Source organism: Spea bombifrons, chromosome 5, assembly GCF_027358695.1.
Source record: "Spea bombifrons isolate aSpeBom1 chromosome 5, aSpeBom1.2.pri, whole genome shotgun sequence".
Classification (NCBI taxonomy): Eukaryota; Metazoa; Chordata; class Amphibia; order Anura; family Pelobatidae; genus Spea; species Spea bombifrons.
In genome coordinates, this window is record NC_071091.1 from 25,453,629 (window position 1) to 25,476,303 (window position 22,675).

Consider the following 22,675-nt stretch of genomic DNA (forward strand, 5'->3'; position numbering starts at 1 on the left):
ACGAGAAAAGGGGAACCTTTTAACCTATGACATCACACAATGGGTGAAAATAAGTGACCTAATATATCCTTAAATTACTACTTATATATATGTACATATAAAATACTTTTTACTAGAGTTGTGCATTCGTATTCGGTTGAACATGAAAACGAACACAAAGGGTGCGTTTTCGTTGTTCAGCCCAAATACCGAACATACGAACATGGCGGCGGCAAAATGTACATGAAGATGAAGACATACAACACAAAGAATCTTCGTGTTCGTCTTCATTAACTAATCTTCCTGGTCCCTTCCCCATCTAGCCTACCTTATCTATGCAGTATCGCAGGGGTTAACTTGGCCTGTCTCGCCGCTCCAAGAGTTAAAGGTCTTTAACTCCTGACAGCGGAACTTGGCCTGGGGAGACCATGGTCTCCCCGCTCCAAGAGTTAAAGGTCTGTACGGACCTTTAACTGTTGGAGCGGGGAGACCAGTGGTCTCTCCCAGGCCAAGTTGCGGCACCAGGATTTTAAAAGTCTTTATGAGCGACTCTATTGGTCGCCAGCAGGGGGTTCGTCTGCCATCCACCAATGAAGTACAGGTGAAAATTGAGGCTTTGTCAAAAAATCACACCATATTGTTGACAATACATTAATGTGTCTAACGCTTGAGTCTAGGTATTTTTGGCAACAGTTTATTGTTAATTTGTGTTACTTTGATGTGAGGCACTTTTGCTGGGTATAATAGCAGACACTGCATTACATAGGCCTATTGTTACTAAAATCCAGTATTCTCCTTCTATGTTATAAGGTAAAAAATTACATTTATTCAATGTTCATGTCGTGAACATCTCATGTATCAGGTTGTAAGTACTGTAAAACTTATGTTATTAAAGTTTTGTTGAAGGTTGCGGATAGAATGAATGAGTTGTAATATGACCTTTTAAAGAGACTTTATGGCTCAACAGATATAATGTGGTGTCCTGACATTAAAAGAAGAGGATGATAGGTTGTAATTATAATGAAGTAAGTATATAAAAATAAGAAGTGATATTAAAAAAGGAAACGCTAGGTCAAAGAAATGTCGTAGCATTACATAGTATTATATTTTATGTTTTGTCTTTATCTAGATTACAGTAAACAGAATATTTATTCTTAAAAAGAATACGTCATAGTAAATAATAAAGATTGGAAGATAGCTAATGACCACGGCAGACTGGGAGCACCCCACAAGAGCTGCAGTTTTGGAGATGCTCTGACCCATTTGTCTAGCCGGCACAATTTGGTCCTTGTCAAAGTTGTTCAGATCCTTACACATTTTTCCTGCTTCTAACACATCAGCTTTGAGGGTGAAATGTTTACTTGCTGCCTAAGTTATCCCACTCACTGACAGGTGTCATGATAACAAGATTATCAGTGTTATTCACTTCATCTGCCAGTGGTCACAATGTTATGGCTCAACAGTATATATATACAGTATATATCCAAAACACTTACCAAAAGGCTTGTCTGACTTGGACCGGATCACACCTGGACTCTGCAGGGTTATGTGAAAAGAAGGTTCCAGGAAGGTAAAGGGGGTGGGGTGAGAAGGTAAGAGATTGAAGGAGAGGGTAAGGGAGTGAGAGAGGGTTAGAAAGTTAGGTAGGGAGTGGGTATGTATGTATATCAGATTGTATATGTGTACATGTGTATGTGTTAGCATGAGTGTGTATATGTAAGTGTGTGTTTGCATGAATGTTTATGTGTTAGTAAGATTGTGTATCTGTAAGTGGCTTAGCATGAGTGCATATGTGTCACACACTGGGTAAGCAGGTTAGCGAGGGGCCTCGGTGCAGGGATGGCGTTGTCTGTTTGTACACCGCGATTCATGGTGCAAAGTAGACAGGCACAGCAGACAGAGGTGCAGGACTGGAACTGGCAAGGCTGATGCTGAAATAGAAGCCCACCGGCAGGGCACACGACTGGAAGCTCACTGGCAGAGCACAGGACTGGACATGCTGCTGGAAGCCCTCAGGCTGGGCACACGACAGGAAGCCCACTTGCAGGGCACACGACAGGAAGCCCACTTGCAGGGCACACGACAGGAAGCCCACTTGCAGGGCACACGACAGGAAGCCCACTCGCAGGGCACACGACAGGAAGCCCACTCGCAGGGCTGAAGGCAGGAGCAATCCAGAATCAGGTACAAAAGGAAGCCAGGAATAATTCAGGAACAGGACCAGGGCAAACCAGTCCTATTACTACAATGCCAAGGCCCAGTTTGCAGGAAGCTACAGCCCTTTATACTGCAGGGCAGCAGGTAACGAGGCCAGGTGGCAACAGTAAGAGGAGAGCAGAAACATAGGCAGAGCGGCCACTAGAGGCTGAACTAGGAACAGTCCAAAAACCTGAATGCACAATACAGGAGCCAGGAAACCAGGGCAGAATGTCACAATATGCTTATGTTACTAAGATTGTACATATTGTATGGAAGATCATTGCCCTACAAACATGTGCCTTACATTACATAAAAACATAGGGAGAAAAGGAAGAATTTCCAACAATGCTAATGCTTAATTAGCAGATGTGAAAAGGACATATGTAGAATGTCTAGTGTAATCCATTATGGCATCCAATGGGTACTGGTATAGATCACAGAGAGGTTTACTCTACAACAAAAGCTTTAAATAATATATGCTCTGCCAAAACACATCCACGTTCATGCATGTTATTAGTGCAAGAAATTCACAACATAAAAGTATAAAAGTTAAAATAGGAAGAAGTGGCACTGGTATTGAAAAAGTTATTAGATGTGATTTTATAAGTGTGATCTTACAGCCGTTACTCTTTTGGCTGCACACCTTTAGTCGCCTCATCGCTCTACCATGTTACAGAAGAATTAATATTGTATTAATTTTAATGAACCCACATTGCTTGACTGGGTTGACTACCTTTTCTATGGTGCTACGAATCTTTTTTTCTACATTTGTACATACATACTGTAGAGCTCCATGCTATAACAGATTCATTACCCATCATGCAATTCTTTGTTAAGGTTCAGCTGCAACGGCCCAAAATGTCAAATTCAACTGATTTGGGAAATTAAAATTGCACAGTGGAAATTTTTTTTGAAGTTTATTTCTCAATAAAATCCATCCTTAATATTTTCATACCTCTATACCAAGTATTACTGTCATGAGCAACATATCAAATATATGAGCTCTTTCATTTGTTAGGAAGAAACTTTGTCTGTTTCTTCTTAATTCATACTATACTAAGTCAAAGTGGTGTTAGATCACACAGTACATGTGACATATCTATTTGACAAACAACTTTCGTTTGCTCCTGTCACAAGCATTTTATATCAATTTGTACAGTATACAAAAATATCTTTGCAAATATTTCTAGAAGCCTGCCCTTTAAAACATAAAGAAGCCACCAGAAGCACCGGCAGAAAACCTTATCTTGTTATCTAACCACGTCATCTTTAGTACATTTTAAAAGAACACAATTTATCCCTTTCATGAAAAATATCAGTCTATCTTTCAACAATAAAAAGCTATTTGCCTACTTCCCTCTGGTAAACTGAAAATTGCCTTGCAGAATAGTAAAGCTGAAATGTTTGTTTGATCTGCAGAAATCACTAGCAGAAGGTTGGCTCATAAGCGCCTGAGGCTAACAATAGCTATTACCGAGGTGTTCATAACCCACTGATTTCACTGCATCACAAATGCATTTGCGCCAAAAACAAGTGTTTTTCTTGATCCACAATTCAGTTTGCCCCGAGGATGATTATCATGCTACACAAAAAATGAAGACATTGTACATTTTTTAAACTAAAACTTTTCTTTTGCATGTACCGTATATACCGGCTATTAAAATGTACTTGGGATTTGATTTTTTTAATATTTTTTTATAATTTTATTTTTCTCTTTCCACAGTATTAGAGGGGATAGGGAGGACTGCTAATAAACTGTGATATGCTTTTACTTTTACACAACACCAGGTAAACTTTGTTGAAATCTGGCATCCTTATCTATTTAGGAACAGGGTTGGGCTGCTAGCTCTCTGCCAGGGGAGAAAGCCCAGCCAATTGACCCAGGTATTATAACGATCCAAAACACATTCTGGTAAGCAATGTGCCCAATAGACTTTATCCACTCCTTTCCATCATCAAAAGAGAACCAGTCAGGGCATACTAAAAAATGCTGTAAAAGCCAGTGGTGTATTCTAGCCTAGGTTGGCTAGGCCTAAGACTAGGGTGGCAGGTCCCAGGGCTAGTAGCCCATCTGCTGTATAACAGGGAGCCAGTCACCCTCTTGGGCAACTAGGCTCCATGTAGCGCCACTGTTCAATGTGCTGGGAAAAAAGGACATCATGGATCTCCCTAACTGGCCCATTAACACAATGGAGGACAGATTTATTTCCACCGGGTGCTGCGCAAAGGTAAATAAATACACCACTACTACTGTTTGTGTGGAAAACTACAAGTAAAACATATGTATTTAAAAAATAAAAAAAAATCCAATAGTGTCCTAAAATCTACTACAACAGAAATACAAAAGATTTAATATAGTAATGTCAGTCTTTCTCTGCTTCATGATAAGTGAGAGGTGAACATGGCAGCTTTTTAACTTCTGACATCACGCAATGGGTGCAAATGAGTGACATAATAGAGGCCTAAATGTGTACCTTTTATATGTACTGTATGAAATGCTCTCTGCGTGTGAGATCTAGCGCAATATTTAGATTTGCTATTGTTCTGAAAATTGAGCCTTTGTCACTAAATTACATAGTAATGTTGATACTGCATAAATGTAGCTAATGTCTGACTCTAACAAGATGTGCAAATCACATTATTAAACTGACAATAATAAAATGTAAAATATCAAACTGCAGCCTCGTTAACTTTCAAATACATTTAATGATAATAAGAGTTGAATGAATTTCAGAAACACTATCTGATTAATGTAATTATGTACATATAGTAAAAAATAGGACACGTTCAAATCTCATAGATATGCAAAAGCAAAGAGATCAATCTTATATTACATATTATGTCCAAAATAAATGGCTTTGAGAAAATGGGCTAATAAGCTACATTTGTTAACTGTTTTCCGTGGCTATGAGGCCTTGGCAGTTAATGTAGTTTTCCCTTATTTGCCGGTTCTGTCATCACAGCTGCACATGACTGATGTAGCTGTCTTCACTGCTTAACCATACGACAGTGACACAGATAAACAGCTCTAAGATTGAGAACTATCAACAATCCTGGAGATAATATGAGAGAACACAAAGTTTAAGCCTTCGTTGCTTGAATGAGCTAACCATGCAAAAATTTAAATGGGAACACCCAATAATTATATATTGCATAAGAATAATTGAAGGAATAATATGGTTTGCATAAAAAATAGAAGCATGAAATAGATTGCCATTTTTGAAAACAAGTTATTATAAGTTTTAAAGAAATTGTGTTGGAGAGAAGCTCTATTTAAAGTAGCACTATTTTAGGTTTTTACCCTAATTTAGGACACATTGTGTAGTCTAGTTTTATATTGGTTCTTCACGTATTTTATAACTTTTTTTAGGGGTGGTGTGCAATGGCAGGGAAGGAAGAAAGGGGTTTTAATGAATAATTAGACATGGGCCTTTTTTACAAAAAAGGTGAGATGGGAAAACTGCTCTGGGTGGCAATTTATCACAGACATCCAAATATATATACAGTATATATCTGTATGTACCTATCTCTCTGTCTGTCTTTCTCTCTCTCTCACAAAGCCACGTGACTCAGCTATTTACAAAAACATAGAAACTGGGGTGCGGAAAAATGGCAGCAGGAACTCTGAAAAATTGGCTGTAGCAGATGGCTGTTTGTTTGCCAAATGGCTGGGGAGTGGTACAAGAATGAGTGTTTGCAGGGGGTTCCAGTCACATTTAGGGTTGCATTTCTGCAAACAAAGTTGGGCAGATACTTATCCATCATGCAATACCATCAGGGAAGCATCTGATTGATCCCAAATATATTCTGCAACATGACAATGACCCCATGTCTAAAGCTAAATAAAGTATTTGTTAGAGGGAGTAAGTGTTAGCATGGGTGTGTAAGTGTGTTAGCATGTGCATGTGTGCCAGAGTATGGGTTAGTGTGAGAGTGAGTATGTGTGGGTGTATGTGTGGAAGGAATGCATATGAAACCTAAAATAATAATAATAATAATTGAAGAAGTTGTAGCACCCTATCCCCTCTGCAATACCCCTCCATATATTTGCATGGGTATCAGCAATAAACTGTAATGAAATCTCTTATCTGTCATTGGCATTAAAGTACAGCTGATGGCTGAAGTGTCCCTTTAATGAGACAAAGCATATAAAAGTATCATTTCTCAAAACTTACATAACAAGGTTAGACAAAATCTGATAATTTACATTTTTAAATTACTTGTATTCAAATGCCGAGCCACATGAGGTTGCATTTAAACTGTACCTCTGCTACTCGCAATAATCTTCAACCTCTTTTTATGGATGACTTAGTTCCTTTTGTAGTATACAGTCCATGCACTAAAGACATAAAAGTACAAGATGGAATCTGTGCGGAAGAGCAGATGCTTTTTAAATGTTAGACCTCTGGATTAAGTCTCACACTTAGACCTTTTAATATATATCACTTGTTACATTTTGAGCAACCTAGGTTGTATTTCAAACTTTTTTGTTTCTGTGACATTTTGTAATCATTTTCTGTTCTGCCTGACTACACTTTAATTGATTTTAAGCATTTTTACTGCTACTGGGTGAGGTAGTTTCCCAATGTCAAGCTTTAACCCTTTAATAGCATTGTCTCAAGGGGTTTCATGTACATTTCTAAAACTGTACCCAATATTAGTTCACTTACAGTTATTTTCATAGCTCCCCAAAGCTGCGGCTTAAACTGACAGCAAAGGTGGCCATAGTAGTTAGCATTAACAATCTTTTAGATTGTAAGCTCATTTGAGCAGGGCCCGTCGAACCTCGCATTTTTGAAAGTCCAAAAATCTATGTGATGAACTACGACTAAGAAGGTATATTATTTTCCTCCAAATACCCATAGAGGAATTAAGAGGCAATGTAAATACTCATATCTACTAATTAGATTTGAGAACTCACGTGTCTATCAAATGCTTTATTTTTTGAATTCATAGTAAAGCAAAACTGATTAAAAGGCTTTGCGCACGCATGTTAACTTTTGGATTCCCAGTTGTCATGTGTTCTGGATATAAACAACTTTTTGTGCATCTGAAGACGATACTGAGGTTAAAAATGTTAGACTCTTATCTAGGACCAATATTGAATTATTGCAATATACATTTATACTCTCTCAATGGAGGCTATTAAGTTAGTCACTGTGACTTGTGAAATATGGTGTGGCGTTTTGTAAAGTACCTCTGCAAACTTTAAAATGAGGTTTCATCACCTAAACGTTATATGTAAATGATAAATGCTACCACCCCTCCCCTCCTTACAAACTAGAAATGAGTCCAAGCCTGTACAGGGTCATGTAGGTCTAGTTTTTAATTGAACAGCAAGTTATTGTAAGTTATTAGCTTCATGTGGTCAACTGGAAGACTATATTTACAAACATATTATCTCTTTTAATCTTATTACAACATGTTTAAAACAAGAATGGTTGTTCTTGCCAGCTGGCCTTGGGTGAAGACTTTCAAAATAGAACTGTCTTTTGGAATAATTTTAAAGGTTCAGAAAGTTATATCAATGAAGAGCAATCGCTGAAACAAATTGGGCTGTCTTTTTTCCAAGCAATAAAGTCATAGAATGACTGATTCATCTACTCTGAAAGTGAAGTAATAAAACAGCAACGTACAATAAGGAAGATAAGCAATAGCTTCGCTCTAGGTAGAGGGACTTAAATAAAGAAGTAAATCCTTTTAAATGGAATTGGTTTCATTTGAAGGGGAATGTAATTTCTAAGAAACATAGAGATCAAATAATAATGCGACATACGAATTCTGATAACTTGAAGAGTTTTAAAACATGTAAGGAAAAGTACAGCGTTGATATGTGTTATGGTGAAAATGTGTTATGGTTTAACATGTTAGAGACCAATGACATCTTAAGAAAACATAGGTTAAGCTATATTATATGATGGTAATGGTATCTGCCTCCCGCTCCCCGCTCCTTGAGTATGTAATGGAGTTACTAGAGTTAACTTTGACAGTTAACTATTTTCGAATCAAGAACAGCTAACCACTATGTATGCAAATGCTTTAATGTTCTGTTAAACTACCTACATTTTACTGAAATATAAAAATAAAATACATTAATATTTATTGGCGATGTGTTGATATTTTGGACAGGAATGGTGGAGAAACTAAAAGATTGGAGAAACATTCTGGATTGGAGCCAGGGGAGTATTCGATTCTTAGATTTAAGAATATTTATTTAAGACGTGTAGACAGTAGAGTATACATTGTATAGAAAAGATACAGATCACAATATATTGCTACAAGAGGACAGATTTCATCCACCTGGCTTGAAGAAGTCTTTACCATATTCTTAATACGTACATGTGTTAAGAAATAACTCAGAGGAAAAACGAGATATCCAGTTGCTAGAAATGAGCGATGTTTAGACAGAGAGGTTACTGTGAAGGTGACCTTAAAATAGCCTTGGAGAAAGCATTGAAATGGAAAGATGTTAAAAAGGAGAAAACAACAAACAATTTCCCATGACATACCATACAATTGTTGGCATTATATAAATAAAAGATAATAATAATAATAATAATAGAGGAACAAAGGAAAATGTCAATTTGGTATGTACAAATTGGAATACCCTTCAAAACAATGAAACAGTACCGGAGATATTTAGAAAACAACCTATGATGTGTTATAGAAGAAGATAAAATCTGAGATATGTTAATGAGAAATTACCCAATTGAAAAGTATAAACATATTGAACACAAAGTAACAGGAGGTTCACACCGCTGTTTGGGCTTTGTTACGTGTGGCCATATGACCCGGGTGCCTGTTTTTCCCATTCACACAAGAACAAATAAAATAGTATTAGGCATAGAATTACATAGAATTATGTTTAACGAATCATGTTGTACATAATATTATGTGTCCATGTGGATTAGGCTATTAAGGCAAGACTGATTTAACACTCAGGGAGCTTATTCGGGGGCCTAGATCGGCCATCCAAAGAGCCACTGAGAAACCAGTTGCCAAACATTTTCTAGCGGCTAAACATCCACTGTCATCATTAAGATTTATTGCCATTGATCACATACCACCATCAACGAGAGGAGGGGACAGGTGTAAACAACCATTACCTAGAGAAATTATTTGGACATTAATATTAAATATGGTGTTAACAAAATCAGAATTTACCTATGTTGAGGTTTTGGATACTAGATTAATCTAGATTTTGATTCTTGTTTTTTAGATGAGTTTCTTCATCTAGAATTTGCATAGGATCCCAAAAATGGGAACTTTATAATATTACCTTGATAGTATCATGTTTATCATTTGAGAATGTTATGTCTTTTTGAGATCATTCCATTAATGTATCTCTATGAAGAGCAGATTAGGGGTAATGCATTTTTTATTTGTATTTTTTTTTGTATATTTATATAATAGTTAATTGGATACACCTGTAGGGAATGGTCCGTGGTGGTAGGGTATGATACATTGTATTGGGACTAGTATGTATAGATTGGTATTAGATAAAGTAGGTTGTCTTGATAAAGGTGAGACTGAATAAACTACTAGATGTGAATTCTTTGTTAATCCTATGTGTGCTTATTTCTTTTCTGCTGTTTACATGTGATGCTATAGCACCAGTGTAAGTGATTGAATTATAGTCTGATGAGTGCGGGCAACCAAAATTGTCCACAGCCAATCTCTGGAGGGCTATAGTGTTATGTAGCATGAAATTTCTCATGATGACATTGCTGATCATATCAAATGAAGTGTTGTTTATTCCCACAGGCTTGTTAAAATTTGCTCCATTTTTAAGATATATATTTTTAAAATATATGGTATTCATACTATGGTTCATAGTTGATTTTATTTTATTTTGCCAAAGAAGAGTAAATTTTAAAAAATCGGAGATAGCTTTGCAAAATTCCATAAAACAATTCAGACATTAACAGGCAGCAGTTATTTTCTTCATTATTACCTACATTTTATTCAGGCATTGCAGGGCTACTAGATATTCCTAATGACATGAATATAATATACATACACTGACAAAAATGACCATGATTAAGCATGCCAACATGCTCTTCCGGTATGGTTGGTGGGTGGTCCTGTCTGATCACACCCCTTCCTGGGCCTGACCACACCTTTTCTTGCCTCTAGCCACACCCTGAACACAAGTGTTAGATTTGGACAATTGAAATATTAAGGGGTATGTTATTTTGTGCTGGCAAAATGTATTATTCAATGTGATGATATTTGACTGTACACAACTGCATTCTGTAGCACTATTATAAAAATTGGATTTAAATCAGTATGGTAAAACAAAAGCTTATGAGTAATCACCAGATGCCCTTTGAAACACTAGAATACAATGAGGGAAGTTGGGGATAATTTAGGACAGCGACATGTCCCATTATTGAGTTCAACCCTACTTCTATATACTGTAGGTCTTGTACATACCCCCCCTTCTCTTACTCAAAAACCATGTTGTTGTAATTTTTGTCTGTTATTATGAAGCCAATAAAGTACTCCTAGTATAATTTATACCTAATATTATTCCAGTATTGTAGCAAACAGCTTGTAATTCTGCTATACTTATCACACTGTTTAAATGTTCCATTTTACCAAGTGAGAAATTATGGAGGTATTTTTATATTAGCCTGTATTAAATAAATAGCAAAATTAATTCTTACTATAATTTTCCTTTCCTGGCTGTCTTCCATGGCAGCATGACTCATGGGTAGACCCTCCCTTCATCCAACAGGATAAAATCCAATTGGATAATTAACCAATTAATTAGGAGCACCTGGTCTGCAGTCGTAGTATCCAGCTTTAAAAGATAAATATGGGAGGGAATCTTAATGGTGCCATGAAAAATAGCAAGGAAAATTACGGTAAGTAAGAATGAATTTTGATATTTCCTGGCTAACCATGGTAGCATTACTTATAGGTAATATCCAAGCTTAAAGAAGAAAAGAGGGAGAGAGACATCCATGCAAAAATAATTTATTGAGACTGTACAGCCCGGAAGACCTTGATACCAAACTGGGAATCATTGGAAGAGGAGATGTGGACTCCATATTGTCTCATGAATTTGTTAACTGATGAGCAGGTAGCAGCTCTACAAATGCTCTCTGGGTGAGCTAAGGCTTGAGCTGCCCATGATGCTGATAAAAAACGGATGGAATGAGCCCAGACTCCTTAAGGGGGATACATATTAGCCAGAGTCGGGATGTGACTAAAACCACACCATTAGAGATCCATTTTGCAAAGGCTATTCAAATTCTGTGGTAGGTAGAAGAAAGAGGGTGTCCTAGTTTCCATAATGCAGAGTAGAAAAACCTGCAGAGACATGCAAATTCACCCTTCCCCTGAGAGTCAGCAACAGGGGAACCTCCAAAAGCAAAGAGGCAAACATTCAAATATGGAATCAGGAAGCTTTAAATATGAAGTAGACTGAAGCTGCCACCAACTCGAGGTGGGGCAGTGTTTCCCAGAAATGCACTGTGAAGCTCTCTTCAGCTGTGCTGGGACTTGGCTGAAGAAGCAGGGCAGAAGCAAAACTCCAAAATCCTTCTCCATTATGGCAGCAATGGCAAACAAGAAGGAGCCAAAAATGAAGCAAAAACTGTCCTGGTGGAAGGACAGGAAAAAAGACTGCAGATATCCTACTGATTAGGGGCCCTTATAGATTAATTATCCAATTGGATACTATCCTACTGGCTGATGGGAGGAGCTACCCATGTTGCAATGCCAGGAAAAACATTTTCACACCTGATGCTCTGCACACATCTGAAATCATTTCAATAATTACACTATATATTTATATAGCACTGGTTTATATATTTTACTATAGATCGCCAGTACACCGTTATAAAAGGAATGCCAAATCACGTGACTCCCTTCAGGTAGGTGTCAGTGCTGTAGTAGGTTTGCACCTACTGCTTTTACTATCACTATTGGGGTGATGGTATTTAAGAAAATTCTCCATTTTAATGATGCAGGCAAACTCTATCCTTCCTTCCTATGATGTGTGTTAAGTTAGTAAGAATGTTAAACTTAACTGATTTGGTGAATATGCTGATCTAACTTTCATGCGTGTTGTGTTGACATTTCAGCTCACTATCCACTAATTCAGTTGGTCTATGCATAATAAAGAGAGAACTCTAAAGAGTCTCCTCCTGAAAGACTGCCATTCTTCTCATAGTAACTCACCAAGGTTGTCTCATGAGGATGTATACTGTAGTAACTATTAGATGCGTGCATTTGGATTCATACAAACGTGTTTTTTATTACGAAAATTGACTGTTTCATACATTTGTAAGGGCGCTCCTCAACGAAACTAACAAAAGGAATTGCAAACCGCCAAAAGTACGTTATCACTCCCTCTCACACATTTTCTGGGAGGGTTGCCAGTAATTACAAATTGTTGTTTTATCCAGTGTCCTACAAGCTTGATCAAGCTATGATTAGCATTTTTGATAGGATTCACAGAAAATGTGATTAAGGTTCAAAGTGGGTACATGTGTTAAGCATTTAGAGTCCAATAAATCTAACAGGTGCTGCTTATTAAGTATTAGCAAATGCAAACTCCACTGGAAACAATCAAAGACAGGGTGGAAAAGCTTACCTACAGCAAAAGAAAAAAAAGCTATAGTCAACCATTGCAATGCCAGCGATATCTATGCTGGAAAAAAAACTCTAATCACTCTAAAAGTAGCCTTTTAATAATACCTTTAAAATGTTCAACAAAAACACCAACTTATATAAGAGAGACACACAGATGAGGTAAAGGAAAATAAAGATCTCAGGGGTTTTGTGGACCTCAAGTTACTTCTACTGAGAGGCTGTTCCACATATCCATCACATAACCAAGTAAATCTTCCATACATTAATCTGGAATACATATACATTACATAAAAGTACAAATATATACATTACATCTCGGGGGTCCTGCGCACCTAAAGGGTATTCTGGTGGGAGGCTGTTCCACATAACCACCACCCTCTCATTAATCTCAGGATGAGCATAATTAATATGGCAATTTATGTTTTCAGTGTCTGTAAGGAAAGATGCATCCATTTACCTCTACAGACAAGCAAGGATTATATTTTAATTTAAAGCAGCTTCTTTTGCAAGCACTGTGCACACCCTACCCTACATGCCACCTCCCCTTCTCCTATGTTTTTCTCTATGCAGCAGCACACTGTCTCACATACTTACTCCCTGCTTCCTGCCCGTTCCCTGTCAGCATGGTCTCTGCATCTGCCAAAAAATCAGTGGTTATAAGAAAATGGCTGGAGAACCTAAGTGAGCAGGTAGGGAGCCGGTAGATACAAGGGGACAGAGAGAGATGTGTTTTGGGCCCCTAAATTCGGCTTCCAAATTTTTTCCCGAATTTTGCCCGAAACAAAAGTATTTGTCCAAAATGATCTTGAACCTCACGCACAAGTCTGTTTACTATGGCTATATATTTTTATTTGTTTGTACCTTGCTTTGAGGATACCAATAACGGTAAAGCCATATTAGAAAAAAATATGGGTTTTTTTGCTAATGTAGTATATATATGGAACTGTGAATATGTATAGTGTCATCTGTTTAAGAAGCAACAAGTTAACCAGAATGAAAGACTACTGGCTACTGACCTGGAAAAGAGGTTATCATGATCTAATATCGATTTATTACTTTACCTCAGCTTTTGACTGAAGGGCTAAGGTCTACAATATTTTTATCTCTTAACAAACCAGTGAAGAGATTACTTTGCATTGCTTTGCTGTGTATCTTCAGAATAAATTTCATTTCTGCCTTTTCTTTTCTTTCTCCTAATATTGCCTTTGTCTTACACTTCAGTGTCATAACATCAAATGGGTTCAAATCCTGGTTCAAATACATGTTAAATGTTTTAGTTATATTGCCAGTTGATTTCAACATCAGAAATAAATATGCTATCTATAGCATAAGGAATATCTTTACACAGATCCATTACTATATGTCTATGACATGCTGTAAGTTAGTAGAGTTACACAGTAACTAACTTGCATTACTACGCAACTTGCATGCAATTGTATGCCTCAGCTTGACTGTTTGAGTTAATGTTGGGTTTATGCAGTCATATGAAAGTTTAAATTGTGTGAGTTGCAATTGAGTTGTTGCAAGTTGCTAATATTAATAACAGTAAATAATTGATTAGGGATCCCCATGACTTCCTATTAACTCAGTGGGAAGGAGCCAGTGGAGCAGTGATATAATAACCCACCCCATGTGATTTGGGTTTTTATATAAAATGGTTGGAGGTGAAAAGGACCACCTTTAGGACTGCCCTATTGTATATCTGTGGATTATATAATTATAATTACACATTCTAACTCAGTTCTAAAACATAACATGCTGATGATGCAGGTTGGTGCCCACACGTACCACAAGAGGTGGATAGGTTGTCAAATGGTTTATAGATCCAGATTCTTCTGTGATAACATATTGTCTTTTGTCAGGATCATCCTGGAACAGAAGATTATACTGGGGAGAGGTACTAAATTAATTGAAGATCCATGACTCAAATGAGTAGATGCTGACTAAACATCTGGCTGCATACTCAAACCATATGTATTGGCAATTCAATGGCTTTGAGGGCATGCTGTTACAGAGATTAAGTGCCCACACTCTCTAGGTAAAAGAATAACTATAAAAAAACATGTTTTATTATAATTATTATTACCCACCACCCCATATGACATAGGTTCAGGGCAGAGGCATATGTATCCGCCCCTTCACAGCTGCCATCCTCACTGTGGAGCATCAGGGTTATGACATCACATCTCTGTGATAACTCCACATAAACGTCCGCAAAAATGGCAATGCAAGAGAGAAGAACAAGAATATGAAATACAAGAAGATGAAGAGGATTCTATAGAAGAAGCCGAGCTGCAAGACACAGAAGCACTTGGCGGAGAAGATAAGGAGATATCCAGAGAGTGAATGAGGGTGTGAGAGAATGAGAGTGAATGTGGGCGTCGGAAAACAAACTTTGTTTTGAAATTTGAAAAGCTGCTGATTTTCGTCTGAAGTAAATGGGTAGAAAATGGAATTCATTGTTCAAAAACAAATGGGTCAAAAACAAACTAAAACATTTGTCTGAATTGTTTTTGGCCAATTTGTACATCTAGTCTTATAAATTCTAGTTGTGGATCTTGATGGAAAAGGACTTCGGAAGTGCTTCACAATAATGTGTACTACAAAAAAGGTACATAGGAAATACTACATAAAGGCATCAAAGAGATAGGAACAATGTTAAATATCTTACTTGTGACATAATGATTTATACATATAAATGAAATAAGAATCCTTTAAATATAGTTCTGTTTGGATATGAAACCGGCAAATCTAATGTTAGGCGGGTTGATGAATTTGTAATTCTTGCAACTGATTTTTTGTGTTTTTGGTGGAGGTCATTAAATATTGACTTCAGCAACTCATAACACTGCACTGCAACCAAGTAACTTTTTTAGAAAACAACTATAATAAAGATAACTATGCAGATATGCATTATGGGTCTAACATAATAATTCCCAGATAACAACTTTCTTTAAATCCTTGAAGCTGAAAGGATTAACCTTCCACTTTGACTTAATTACAGCATTTTAAATGTCTCAGATGGTGTTGAGCCTTTTACATCGATAAACTCTTTAAATGAGCCTTGAGGTACTCTAACGTTTAGCAACATTAAGTAAATCTTTCCTAAATGCCCTCTGATTATTTTTTCATGCTTTATTATGCATGATAAATTTCCAATGGGGAAGCATGCATTGGGTAATATACAATTGCTTCAGATATATAAATAATTGCAGCTTTGTATATAATATTAAAAATCTAAGTGGTCATATATATGTAGTACTTAACACATTTTACATAGTAAGTGAAACAAAAAGAGGGGTTTTGCATGTTACTTATGATTCTGTCACAATATAGTCATATGGAAGTCTCCTGTCATACCAGGCCTATTTTCCTAAGTTAATGACATGTGGTTTACTTACTGTATTAATAGTGTTTGTTTTATTTTTTTCTTGTTCTCTAAAGATTTGCTAATGACATATAACTGTGAAGAACTACATAAAGTCTTTTCTGGATATCTCTTGATATACCTTGATGTACATGCATGTGGTACCTAAACCAAGTGCTGTGTGAGAATTAATTCTGTTTGGAAATTCCTAAGATTCCTTATTATTTGTGCTTTGGATATGTATAGTTTTCTCACTTGTATCTCTCTTGAATGTTACCCAGAAGTGGGAAGTGTTACTAACGTATTCCCTACTCTAAATTTTTGTCCACAGTACAGAATTTGTGGTAAAAATGTGGCTCCTTACACGTTGGAGGACTAGTCTTTTGGTTCTTCTAAGCCTGCACAGATAACTAATACTGGGCCCACTTAAAAATAAAACATAGGGGCTGTATATCCTTGTTGCTGAACTTTTCTCCTACCTTATTATCTATTAGCTTTCATTTACATTTCATTTCAAATGAAATGCTTAGAACCTTCACTAATACATAGCAACATTGTAATTTAAGTTTAAAAAGACAGAAGTCCATCAAGTTCAACATTGATAATGTTCCTGGGAATCGCTAGAATTACTAACCCCCATTTTTTTTTTTAAATAAATAACATTTACATATATTTTAGTCCATTGCCATTTTGAATAAAGGCCATAAATTCCATAAATTCTTAATCAATTAAGATTAAGTAATGAACCAAAATAGCTATTAATCGTACAAGCCTCCCTGTTAAACTCACGAGACCATAGTATAACAGAAGCTGCTCCAGCCTACATTGAAAATACTTTTGCAATTGCAGAAAACTAAAATGAGGCAGATGCCCTCCAGGTGTACCATGGTACACTTTTGAAAAATTAAACTGACAAAAAAGCCTCATCTCATTAACCATATTGAACTCTAATTTGCATCGCAATATAAAAAAAATACAGTATACATAAAAATGGGACTGTAATTAGCTCTGAATTTCTAAAAAGCTTATGGACCTTTTGAAAACTGCAGCTGTACCAGGAAGGTCCATGGTTCATTGCACATAAAATCACCGGCTGCTTGGTAAGTCCTTAAACTAGGAGTCACCCAGGTGACGGAACATGGAAGGTCATATTTGTTGCATTTATTGAATATTTTCTTAGCTGTACACTCCATTTTTGCTGTTGGATCCACTTGTTATCAAATGCATGTTTATTGTCAAAGGGCACCGAAGAAGCGATATTCCCAGAGTGCCTGCCCTTCTTATGACCGTTCAATAGTCCTACTAAATGAAGATTTAATACTCTTTGAATAGAAAACAGACTCTGCATTTAATCTGTTCCATGAAAAAACAAAAAGGTAGAAACATCTTCTCAGCACCTAGACACTGGCAGCATTTTTATTTCTTAAACTAGAATTTGCAATAAAATCTGCTGTATATTTTATTTTTATCATAAAACATTGGCTCTCTGTTGACATTAATGATTTCTTTAAAAAAATTTAATTTCCAGCTTTTTAGTATAGAAAACCTTTTTTCTTTGTTTTCTTTTGCGTGAGTTGTGCATCTGCTTCATAATTCAAGCCAGGAGAATTACCATATGGAGACCTGGAAACCCCCCTTTATTTATGCCAGACAGTCTCAGGTCTTTTCCAAATTGTATAATTATAGGTTTTAAAAAGTAAAATAGTCTATGATCTGTTTAAAAACCCCATTGCCAGTAAATACATACAATTGAAGTGTATTTCCCCTAGTAAATTCGGAGCCAAATCCACCAAAATCTAGTCCATGCTATTATCATTACATTTTCATGCCATTACTTGCAAAACTGAGTGTTTGGGGGGGGGGATTAACTCACTTTCTTTTTGAAAAACTGTGATCCTCTCTCAAAAAAGGAGGATTGCCTGCTCTTTCCCTACCCTGTGTGCATATACCCCCACTCATATCCCAAACACAATTGGACAATGACCATAAGATTTAACTTGTTGACGACCGAAGGACGTTTGCTCGTATAGTTTGATGCCATGCCGACAATGTAATGGTCCTTAGCGCAATCAACTTTGTGTGACTTCACTTCAATGCTTGCTACTGCTGGGTGCCTTGATCTTACTCACAGTTCTTTTGTGAGACGAGAGAGGCAGAGAAACATTGTTACATATTTCACCAATTTTACAGTCCTTTTAATTAAATGTTACAGTACTCTGTACATAATTTAGTGTAGTGTACTAAGGGGGAAACCCTCATCTTACAGGTGAAAGGATAGGGCATATAAGTGTTTAGAACATATTTGAGGGGCATTAAACCCTGATATGCCCTGTCCTTTCACCTGTGAGATGAGGGTTTCCCCTGTCCTGTAGGACAACCCTACACACCACTCAAAGTCATTTAGGTTGTGGGCATAAAGGTCCATCTAAGGCAGGCATGTCCAAAGTCCGGCCTGAGGGCCAATTGCGGCCCGCGTTCCAGGCTGATAAGGCCCCACAGATAAGTTGCCAAAATATAGATCTGTTTTTTTTATATTATAGGCAGAGTGATTTAACACCTGGTTAGATTTGTCATCCAAGTCACAAAATGAAAAGTATGCTGTTTTCAATAAACTTTGCATAAAATAGTTAATTTGCATTTAATTTTAATGGTTCAAAGACTGTCAGGCAAAATGGTTGGCCCTCGCACATGTTCACTTCATCAAATCTGGCACTCGTCGAAAAAAGTTTGGACATGCCTGATCTAAGGCAATCATAGGGTGCCAGGAAGGTGGATACAATAAAATGACTTCCCCCTTTGTACAAAGACATTAAGCTGAGTAACCATGAGGCCTGGTAATCAGCTCTAATTTCCAATGCCTTTGAGTGAAATCTGTGCAAAAAAGTGTAGAAAAGCTAGAATATCGAGTTCTTTAGTAAGTGATTTATTTTAGACTCCAAAACAATTTGACAAATAAGTAAAAAGTAAAGTTAGAGTATTTAATGTGTGCAAAATGATTTCAGTGCATATGCTTATAGATTTATAAAATGACTTCTAATGTTTACTTCAAGAAAATATGTGGATCTTATTACCTTTAGGGAAATGTTCTTTTTTTTACTAATAACGTTGAGCAGTGGTTTGCATTTGTTTGACTAAAACCAGTTCTTTATACAATGTTAATACTTTTCTTGTATTTACTAAAACTATATGTTTTTACCCAGTATCCTCCTGTTGTCCCCGAAATCACTTCCAGCACCAGTCAGCATGCAGACCTTGGAACCCTGCTATGTGTACCCAATAAGTAGACACAACTACCTTGAATTGAACACAGCCCACTGGGCATTTGCCCAGGGTACCTAATAACCAGTCTAGGCTTGCCAACATCCTACAATATTGTGTATACTGTTGAGGACCAGAGACTATTATTTTATCTCCCCATTATAGTTTAAGTCACCTTAATTTTAAAAAACCATTGTGGCATTAGAAAACCCATGGAAGTTAAAATTAACAGCAACAGTAGGAAATCTACAATATAGTTATAATTTCCACTGAGCTAGAATACAAACCGTCCATTCAATTCAACCTCCCAATTCCAGGAATGAACACATTGTAAGAGAATTGAATTGCACTCAATTCCCCAAGCATGTTATAAGATTTTGGTAATTAATTTAGCCCTCCCTGTAGCACAAAGAATAGAAATGCATGTCTATTGTATGTGGAAAAAAAGGCTGCTCTATTTATTGCAATCCGCTCCGAGATGAACAGTTTCTTAAATCAAATTCTGTCAGATTTATGACACTCTGTGATTTAGCTCTTTTCCTTAGACCTTAAAATGGAAACTTTGACAATCAAATATTTGTTCTTTTCCAAGAACTATAATTAATTTATTAATCCCTAGTCTAATTTTTGTTGGCAACTTTTCTTAAACTTAATGTTTTTAAGACAATGTGCGGTTTAGTTTACTAACATTTTTCAGTGAAGTGAATGCGTTATTGCAGATAGTCCCACTAAGGCCCTCAAGAACTTTTATTTTAAGTGCTAATGATTCATAAAATATACTTCACAACCTATCTCATCACCCTAATGCTAATATAATACTTTTGAGCATTTAGAGGATAATATTTGCTGACTGTAAAAAAAAAATGTGTTTATGATAAGGTTGATCAGGGATAAATCAAGTAGCAATATTTTGATTGAACAAGGAAGATTTTAGGCAAACAAGATGGGAAGAATACCTTTAACCTGCCATTAAATGTTGTGTATCTATCCTCTGTTTTAAGTTTCCTTATATGATGGTCTGGTTTAATGGTCTAAGAGTTTAGATGACTTTTAAGCCTCAATCTCCAAAGTGAGACTTAAGTAGAACAATAGGTAGACATTGCAAAGATTAATTTGCAACATAGGTAAAAGTCTTGTCTTGTTCAGTCAAGAAAAATAGATTTTCCCACCCTAATAGCAAGATGGACCCATAATATAGTAGCCACCAACTTCTTACACCTTTAGTAAGAACGGACATGTACATTAGAGCATGATTGGGAAAGCCCTTGATGGTTTTGTTTCAAATTTGACTATTTTCTGCTTTTTACTCTTCTGTCAGATTATGTAAATTCCTAGCATCTGCTTAAATTCTTCATGTTAAAATGCAGAATATTCATTAGCAATGATGAATGCACTTTCAGAAGTCAACATATTTGTTCCAAAAAAAAGCGTAGACTAAAAAAAAAAAATCTGATTATAGCCAACCTGTTTATAGACTATAAAATGACACACATGGCTGATGAAAACACTGCATTGCACATAACTTGTGTGCCACTGCTCAGGGCACTGTCTTTATGACCTCTATGTTTCTGCAATATATCAATTGTCTCCTCGAAAAGAAACATTCCCTTTTGCCTTGAAAGTGCTCATTTTGTTTTCCATCTGCAAACGTATCTTGCATAGCTCATTGTCATACACATTTGTTACACATTTGTGACTTCATAAATGTTTACAGTCAAACAGAACTCTTCATTAAATTATTTATTGGGGTTTTCGGTAAGAGGACGGCACACGGAGAACTGAGGGTTGTAAAATTAATTTTAGTTTTAATAGTGCAGTCTTTAGTTAAACATGATATATTTTACTGGTGAACATGGAAGTCACATAAACTCTCAGGATCCCAGAGGGCTCTACTTTAGATAGAGACCCGCACAACACTTTTGTCACTCCACATCATTTCTCCAATATTGCTGTATCCATTATGCTAAGTTTTACTTAAGTAATGAAACTATAAAATTAACAACCATAAAGAATGCCTCTAAATGGGAAAAACATGTAAATAATGAATATATGTTTTGAGATGACATTGTAACTGCCATAATAGAATTCTACAAAGGATTAGATGGGATATCATTTGCAGACCATTAAAGCATCATTGCTGTTGTAGTTAAAAGTCTATATCATTTGTTGCTGATATTGATGTGGATTCTCTTTATTTATAAAGTTCCTTGACAACAGATGTCAGCACATATATTTTCCAAAACATTTTCTATTACTTCTAATGTTCTGACAGATTGCCTGTCACAGTGAATAGCTTTAGAGGCATAAATTACTCAATCTTTTCTGTGCATGATTATTTTATGTTAAATGTCCTTTCTAAAGAGTGCCATGGTTCAGTAATTTTGGACATGGTGTTATGCATCTTTCAGTAATATTGCTATAGTGTCCAGATTCCAGATGAACCCAGAATGCCTTTTAATTTTAAGTCATAAAACATAATGTCAAGCGAAATCTGTAGATGTATAGTATTCTGTTGGGAAAAATATATTTCATACATATTTTTCTTAGTTCATTTTTTTAAAATACTTTCTGTTACAAACATGGATGTATAAAGCTATATTGGTTTAAGCTTGATTTTCCATCAAACTCACTGAGCAACAGCCAAGATCACTACCAGGGTTGGCGCTATCTGTTAGGCAAGGTAGGTGATCTAACAGGGCGCACACGGACCGAGTTCCAATACATCGCGGGACTCGATTAGCAATTTTATGTGGTCCCAACGGCAGACACTTTAATTCTTTGTGACTTTGTGACTGGTAGTCTGCCAGACTACCGAAAATTGATAATTGAGTCCCACCATGTATTCTCCTTTATAGTGTCAGTTAGGAAGATACAGGGTGCAAGGAGCAGATAGGAGTAGGAGGTAAGCAATAAAAAATTATGTGACATTATGCTATGTTTCTATGAGTTATTTATTTACTCTATGCCTGCAAGTACAGGGTTTATATTACCAAAAACAGCCAAGCAAGTCGTCATCAGGTCCAGCTTTAGGTGTTCAGAAACCCTGTGCGGGCCACCCCCGTGGTGCCCCCTCCCCCATCATAACCCCCAAAACTCCTTTGTCCCTTCCATCATTGTCCTAGAAGGAAATAAACAACACATGGAAACACAGCATTACAGGTATAGATCAACTGAATAAGAAACCTTGTATTTGCAGATACTAATATATTTTACATTTCCTGTCAAGTCTTATCAATTTGGTATCACTTTTTATTAGCAGCTGGACAG